This window comes from Euwallacea similis, chromosome 19 (genome assembly GCF_039881205.1).
Source record: "Euwallacea similis isolate ESF13 chromosome 19, ESF131.1, whole genome shotgun sequence".
Classification (NCBI taxonomy): domain Eukaryota; kingdom Metazoa; phylum Arthropoda; class Insecta; order Coleoptera; family Curculionidae; genus Euwallacea; species Euwallacea similis.
Window position 1 is genome coordinate 390137 of NC_089627.1, and position 8205 is coordinate 398341.

General features: G+C 40.1%; 1 long non-coding RNA gene across 1 annotated transcript; it reads right to left on the bottom strand.

Moving 5' to 3' along the window:
- Positions 1–1796: 1796 nt before the first annotated feature.
- On the bottom strand, positions 1797–3044 carry LOC136415204 (uncharacterized). The gene is made up of 3 exons (XR_010752589.1): positions 2170–3044; positions 2021–2121; positions 1797–1911 (listed from the first exon to the last, which is right to left on the bottom strand). It is a non-coding gene; the product is annotated as an uncharacterized lncRNA (long non-coding RNA).
- Positions 3045–8205: the final 5161 nt, after the last annotated feature.

Genomic DNA, 8205 nt, shown 5'->3' on the forward strand with positions numbered 1-8205 from the left:
GGTTCAGGGAGAATTTTAAGAACATTTTGCTCATGAGGTTTAAAGAAAGAAACAGAACAAACCCAATCAAAAGAAACAGGGAATCCGAAAGGGACAATATGTAAAATCAGATACGGGTAAAGCTAATGGAATGGTGATTTTTTTGATATCATTGAGAATAGAATTTTGCTTAACAAAATATACAGTGGAGTTCGTTATAGAAGAGCTGATATTATGGGTTATGTAACAGGTTTAAGAATCGTTTGTGCCTTAAATATTAATATAAATCATCTATGAATTCGCACAAGTCAAAATTCCTTTAAAACACGAGCTTATGCTAAAGTTTTTTCACACTTGTGTGGATTTCGCCGAATCTCATAGCTCTAAACGGCATATGTGTATCGGCCAATTTGATAATCCGCGTGCGATTAGTTCGGCAAATAGTTCGCCAAATAGAGATCCTTAGGGATTTCTCGAACCCACATGTGTGAAACCGCCTTAACAAGTATGAACTATTGGATAATGAAACACTGGAACTGAACTGTATTAAACGCTTGATTTCCATTAATTTTCGATTCTTACAGAAAATCAACATGAGAGACAATTGGAGAATGTTTTAGGAACACCCCGTATATTGAGAATATTTCACATCGACCATTTACTGTCGCGAAATTACAGGGTTCTATTCATAGAGGACTGAAGCTTCTAGAGCGGGCCTAACGTGGAATCAATACAACCGCGGCTTGAGCTTCGAACTCACAGATGGCGGACTATGTTCAGAGAGTTTTTGTTTTTCTGTTGGTGCAAATAACTCGAAAACTGGTGAGAGATTTGAAAAAACCGTGAAAGGTAAAAATTAAATGGAAAATTAAAGAATTTATTTAGCACGAACTAGGTCTTTAACAATGATTGCATAGTGCCTTTGGCCTAGCAAAATATTCCTTCTCTGTAAATTTTAAAAATTATTGAGTTCTCTAGGACACGAAAGATAATATGTAGATGCCGGTAAGCATTTGATGTAGTTGGCTGATATATAGGTAAGGCATATTGGTCACGCAAAATCCTTATGTTATTTGATTTAGTCTAAGGGGTCTTGGAGTCATGACGAGTGCCAGCACGTGAAATCTAATGAACCTAATGAAAGCTTAATATTTTGAAAATTTCTGCCAGCCCTGAGAACCGAGATTTGTAACTGTTTGAAAATTTGGAAAAAACGTTTATAAAATTAAGAACATTAGACATTTCTTGACTCATAATCGGTGGAGGAAATTAGGCGAAAATCCAGTGGGTCTCCTTTCTCCGCCAATATTTTTGGAGACTTCCAGCTCTGAAGGACAATACCACTGCATCACTACGTTCATCCAGCCTGTAAACTCATGTGTGTGCGGAACTTTCCAAAATTCAAGGAATGAGAGTGAGTCTTCTCACAAACAGTACGGCAAGTCATCAGTTTCTGCTTTCTTTGAGTATTGGGAACTATATGAAATTTGACCGAATTTTAAATCAAGTCAAGTCCAGTATCCGACTAGAGAATCAAATCAAGATGTAACTGCGGTGACCGAGTCTCAACTGAACGATTTTTCCTAAACATTTTAACGGGCCATGAGATCTATTATGCCTCATGAGAAATCTATGAATAATACAGGATTAAATGAAAATACATCTCTCTTGACACGTGTAAGTGTCAGGTAAATCGTGCATAATCCAAAGCATCATCCTGGAATAGATCTGGAATGGTTGCATCTGCGGTAAATCTGAATAAGCTCCAGACACTTGGCATTCCATTGCATGCACATGACTTCTTAATGGATATAAACTTTATAATCGATACAAGATGCATGGAAGAAGTCTAGTAATCTTTGATGTTATTGTCTGTATGAAATGCAAATGCGGCAGGAATCATATAGGATTGCTGCAGGTATGGTACATGCCCTACAATAAATAAAGCTTCGTTATTAATGTCTTTAAAAGTCGCCAACATTGGCCATAATCTCCTAGTGCTACAATTAATTAGGAAAACTTTATAAATCATTTAACTTACCGAGCAATGAAGTTATTTACACCACCTTAGCAGGCAACTGCATTTAAGTGGAGTCATTCGAGGATCGAAGTTTGCTAGATCCCTACGCATACCTGTCTAAACTTGAGACGAATTTAAGCAATTGCCTGGCTAATTGCATGTTTAATTACCGCTTATTGTCCACGTTCTGTAACTATTTTATCAATAAATCGACGTAACTGGTGGTAATTCTAGCTAATTTAATAGTCCAACGTATCATGGAAACTTTGCACATTTAAACTGGAGTTGCATGTCTCCCTGCATTCACTTCCATGGATCTAAACTTTAACCTATTCAAAACTATCTAAAATACATTGACATCCAACGGGGGAAAGTCGAGAAACTTTCTGATTAATAATTGCAGAAAAACTTGGCCGGACACGGTAATTCTACATAATTCAAATCGGGAACTTGGTACGGCCACCGTGCATAATTCAATACTCTACTAAGTCCGCTTAGTGTCACTGTTAATTGAAACAGGGCATGGAAATGAATTTTTTATAAATTCGTTTGTCTCAATCGTGTGCAATTTATCAAAATTGTACCGGAAATAATGGGGGGATGTTCCCCGCGTGTGCGGTCAGTTAACCAAATCCCTAATAAAGGAGCATTTAGGGATATGCGGGCTTACCGGATCGACCGCCGTCGAAGACACTTCCCGAATATAAAACAGGGATAAAAATCTTCCCTAAAAAAGCCTTTTCAAGCTCTGGAGCTCTAATACTGGGTCTGAACTACACTGAGCGCTTCGTGTGGTGCCAAATTAGGGCTAATATAATTACTACACTGACACATTGCTCTAAGGGATAATCGATCCAGTGGTACTGTGTGACGTAAAATAGGCGCGGTACGCCGAAAGGTACTCTTTGAATGGACGGAACTAATGCATCACGTCACGGATGGTTATGTCCGATTTAAATACAATTTAGCTGTCAACTGGTGGTAATTTGTGCGCCTTCTGTGTTGCAACACCCCAAACGCACCTTTATTGGTAACGACATTTATTGGACCGGTACTATAAATTGTTCCATCCATTAACTTCATTGATCTTTACTGCATAATACGAACATTTTATTGTGTTAAACGCCCCTATATTTCCCTTTAGTTTCCGTCGAGCTAAATATGCTTTAGTTAATACATATAATATACACGTTTCCAGGTCCCTGGATATTCTCTGGAAATGGGGAACAACGCATAATAATTAACAGGTTTGGATGTAGACATCGCTAGCCATTCTCTAACATACTACTCAGAACAAGACCCAGTCCTCAGATCTCTCGAAGGGAATCAGCGATTAGTTCCTACGTTAGTCCTGGTAAGCCTAGTTCCTAGATTCGCTTTAAGAATTACTTTGAAAGAACTATTGTTTTGGTGTCGATTTGCTTATCAATTTCTCTACGGGACATTGCAATCCTTGCCAAAATGGTGGCCCTTCTGGTTAAACGTGAGCTTTCTTCCAAAGTCCATAAAATGCATCGACTTAACAAGCAGGGACTTTTTACTGCTGAGACTCCGAGTGGAGACTTAACGAAAAGGGCAAACAGGATCCGCCATCAGGAAAAAAAACGAAACAAGGGAAGAAAAAAAAGTCGAATCCGAGCAAAAACCGGCCATTTAATAGTACTTTGCGGATGTTGGAGTGAATAGCCGGACCAAAGCACGAAATTCGATCTCATAATAAAGCGATTTCGCGTCTTTTGTCCTTTGATTGCGGTCAAAAGCGCCGCGCACAGTTCCATTGTCCAGGCTGCGGACAATGGTAAAACCACTCCGCGAACCATGCCTCAAGATTAATAATAAACCATTATTGTGTTGTTTGTGTGTGTTTTTAAGTAGAATTAGTCACACTCCTGCCTAATCCATCGATCATCCTGGAATCGGTCCGGTTTTGGCTGATGCCGTTCAGTTGCCAGGGATAAATGGCCTGTTTATGGCTGTCGCAAGCCACTGTCCAATCGATCACGTGATCAGGCTGATAGTGAAGGATTTATTTTCCGTACCAAGGAGGAAGGAAAATCGGCCTTTAATAAATCTTTGGAAAATTAACTGTTGTCATGCCTCAATGCCTCATTAAACCGAATATAACATTATACAAATTTGCTGACAATATTTAACTGCCCGAATCAAAACTAATAAAACGTTCAAATTATAGGAACCATTAGCTTCCCAAATAAAGCAATTTAAATTCCCGGATTTGATAGTTCGGTATTATAATGAGGGCTCCCCTCAGACTGATGACAATCGTCGGTTGTCTCACGAATAGGTATCGATTAAACATTTTACGAATACTCCACTCATAAACGTTTGCTTACTGTCATTTCATTATAAATTGTCAACTAAATGCTCTTAGATTAATAAAGGGATAAAGCAGTATTGGGAACTAAGCAAAGATCAGGTCCGGACTAACGGACGAGTAGCGTCATACCCATCTTGATGTTCCGAATTGCCATACACACGGCCAACCAATATTATTTCTTAGTTGGCCCTGTATATGACAATAAAATCAAATCTCGTTTTTTTTTTCAATTAGAATCAGTGAATCCCCTCAGAAGGTCCCAGACCGATAAAGATTACAAGACTTCACTAATTTTTGAGATGCAAACAGACTCAACTTACCTATATTCGAACTTGCTTTGTTTTCATGATAAGAGTACAGCTGAATTAAAAAATTCATATTTCCCCTACACTTGTGTATAGTGTTGAAACGCCTTGTAGCGTTATGATCAAAATCGCAACCCTAGTGAACATTTTTACATACATGCTACACAAGCTCCTTATCTCCCGGCTGTATCAAAAATTTATAAATGTTCAGTTTTAAAAACCCCCATTAAAAGAAGTCCGGCGAGGTCAAATCGGGTGACTTGGAGGGCCAAATTGGGCTATGCTGCCCCTAACTACTCTATCCTAACTTGACGAGTCCACCCCTGTCTTAAAGCCAAAAACTCAATCGTTCATTTATAGATGGGGTATTTAAATATTTCAGTTGGTACACCTTGACATCACGCAAGATGCAGCGCCATCGCCCGTCGTTTGTCCGATTCTAGATAATAAAATATACAAGTGATTTTAATGATTGACTGGGATAATGGGCCAGTTAATTTTCGAAAATTATTGCGTCTATTTCGTCTACCTATCTATTACGTCACACAATGGATTTTCAGTCCCAAATTAAAGATGGTTATTACTTGGGCCCGTGTAATAAATTAGTTGATCGAGTAGAGAGGGTTGACAGGGTTTCGGTCACGATTGTCACGACATTAATTATCGCATAATAAGAAAAGTATTGGGTTGTCTGGGGAAAGCGTGGGAGTTTTCATGGAGTTGTATCAGGGAAGGGCGATTTTTTAATTTAATCAGAAAAAGTTTTGAGTTGTATTGCATAGCGCGGATTGACGATTGCCTCCGACAAGAAGTCAGATCACAAACAATGATGAGGACCAAGAATGTTTTCTGAAAAAGGTTACAAGTGACATCCCCCATAAAGACAGGCCAGTGCATAGTTGAGTCAAGAGTAAAAGAAAAACGCGCATATTCTCCCAATTATCTCATGTTTCTGCAAAGCATCAACACCATCAGTGTCGCTCAACCAGTCATAACGACGCAACATTCCTCGTTATGAGATAGTTATTCCATCTTTTTTCCTATCGGGAATCTAATTGATTTGGTCGTTGTCGGATTCCCTGTCAATCATTCGCACCTCGAGAAAACCTTTGGGATCGTTCACCTCTCCGGTTAGCATTTTCCAGTATTTTTTCTACCTCTCGTGTGCCTTTTTTCTCTCTGTCAATCGGTCAGACAATCGGGCTGCGACCGGTGGCGAGAAAATAACTAACCGACTTAACACGCTCCTTGTCGCTCCGATAATTCGTCTTCGAATGTCACACTCTTTGGAATAATTGAGACCGGCCGAGGATGGCCCCGTCAGGCCAGAATCCCTCGAAATAGCCCTATCAGAAATAATCAAGCTTCTGATACAATTCCTCAGATTCCGTATATTCCGATATGCTAGAGAGAATTCCAATAGCAGCAACCCCTAAGGGAGTCTGTTCAGAGAATTTCTGAAGACCATTTACGTGGAGTCCGATGAATTCACGTGCTTCTCTTCCCAAAAATAATAGAGCTTTTGGCGCAATTTTTGAGAAGATATAGAGCGAATTCCAGTAGCGACAACGTTCAGGGGCCCAGGACTGTGGGAACCGAAGAGAATGCGGAATCGACGAAAATTCAGGACAAATTAATATATTTATTATTTTTTTACCCCATTTCGGCGCCAGGCTAATGAGATGATCAGGTGTCCTCTGCTACGTTATTGAAGACTATGCCGTGCTCATGGGGATAAAGGCAGTCTCAGATCACGATGGAACGAAAATAATCCAAAACTTCTAATATAATGCGATCCAAGGTGATCGCCGGCGAATTTCGGTTAAATATAGAGAAAATGTAGGATGAAGAAGATCACATACAAAAAGTGCGTGAAGAATAGTGTAGGGAAAAATGTGTAGTGCAAAATGCTGGGGAGAAAAGGCATAGGAATAAAGTGCAGGTGTAAAGAACGGCAGGAAAAATATCTGGAGGTACGAATTCTTCCTCAATCCACATGGATTGTCAACCGTCAGAAGCACCCATGGAGAGCATGGTCCTGGTATAGCTCTACATCGATTTAAAAGTTTCTGTGAAAATTCGTTGCTTATCGGGGCATTAACCGATAAAACCGGCAACCGTACATCTAGATCCCCAAGTACTAAAATAACAATAAAACTCGTATAAGCAACTCGAAATGTGTTCTGCCAGCAAGTCATATCGCTATATAAGTTAACACCGCAACTTTCATTCCATCTAACAGCATTATTACTGCTTTGATAACGTCCTCGATGTCAAATTGTGCGATTCTGGCCGATAGGCCGTTTACAGGCCAATTGTCGGCACCTTTGGTTAAGCTTAACATGTCCACACCTGAGCCGTTAAACTCTCACACCTTTCCTGCTACCAGTTTCACTCCATTTCGCGAATAACTTTACTTGGGCATAGGCCTTCGTTTATTATTGCCTCTTTCGTTTTTTTCCTGCGATCATTCAGCTTTGTTCAGCTCGACCATGGTTCTGTACCAATTTCTGCCCACCGGACGATAATAGGACGATTTGACTTTTGGGAAAATGACGACAAACGCCGGAAATTGGTGACATAAAGCCCACACCGGCCAATTAGTGGAGCTACTAGTTGGACAATATGGGTTGGTGATGGTAGGAAGGTGGAGTAATCGTTATGCGACTGAATGCAATAGGAAAACTGTTTTGGTCGAAACGGAGCGTTGTGATGTGAATTTTTATATTTCGTTAATGCCGATCATCAAAAGAGTAGCGTCACAGTCAACGGCTCTACAATAGACGAACTGTGCAGTAAATCGCCATTAGAACAATGAAAGTTGACAAGTTAATGTGGCAGCTTAAATGGCGATGAATTTGTTACCTCCATTCAATTTGTGGGAGAAAACTTACCACACAGTGGCGTAACCACCACCCAAAAAAGCCACTTTTAAAAATAATCATTCCCACCACTGCGCTGATTTGGTAGGCCGCGATGGTTGCTATTTTGTGACCTCACGGTGACCCAACCTCTGGGCTCTTCCCATATTCTAATGCCAACACAGTGCGTTGTTAAAATCCGCCTCTACGCCTCAGTAAAGCAAAGGGAATATCTATTAGCAAATTATACGAAAATAGAGATCACGGATGGCTAGACAAGAATAAAAGATCGTTTTGTATGAGCAGCGGCGGTGTCCATGTTACGGAAACGAGTGACAACAATTCCGACATGTGTTAAACGGGCCACTTTTCATGTAACAGATACGGCTGCTTTAGAAAAAAAACAACGACCATTTTTCAAATGTTTCAGATCCTGACCGCTGATAAGTAATTGTAGGTAATGGAGTGTGGACGGGTGCTTTGATGGAACTGGCAGAGGGAGCAAAGGGGGTTTTTGCTGCATGAAGGTCACTTCATCGTCAATAGCATTAAAAAAGGTATAGAACTACTTAACCACGAATTCATCAATTTCCATGCATTTTAGTAAGTTAACGCGATTTCCCGCAACAACAACCCTCAAAAGCGTCATCTCTGAAGGTCTTTTACGCGGAGTCCAAAAACGTGAAACGTGGAAAATGAAGGGAA